Source organism: Neopelma chrysocephalum, unplaced genomic scaffold, assembly GCF_003984885.1.
Source record: "Neopelma chrysocephalum unplaced genomic scaffold, ASM398488v2 Primary Assembly neopelma1_93158, whole genome shotgun sequence".
Taxonomy (NCBI): domain Eukaryota; kingdom Metazoa; phylum Chordata; class Aves; order Passeriformes; family Pipridae; genus Neopelma; species Neopelma chrysocephalum.
Window position 1 is genome coordinate 1,142 of NW_020921874.1, and position 349 is coordinate 1,490.

Sequence of the window (349 nt, forward strand, 5' to 3'; positions counted from 1 at the left end):
CTGAGGAGGAAGCGGGGCTGGGATTGATGGGAATTGGGAAAACCTTCCCAAAAATCAGGCCCTCAGAGCCTGTTTTATCCCAAAAAAATCCTCTGGGAGGAGCAGCAAAGACATGGGAATAAAGGGAAACAAATGGGAACAAACAGGGAATAAAGAGGAACATTCTGGGAAGCAGCTGGAGGAGGGCGAGGGAGTGACACAGAGCGGGATTGTGGCCGATGGAAAGTTTTGGGGATGAGGTTTTTTCGGGAGAGGGGCGGGGCTTTGGCAGCAGCCGCCGCAGGAATTAAAGGCTCTTTTCTGTGGAGAGAATTCCAGAGGGAAGGAGGCGGCGCCGCCGGGAGGGGCC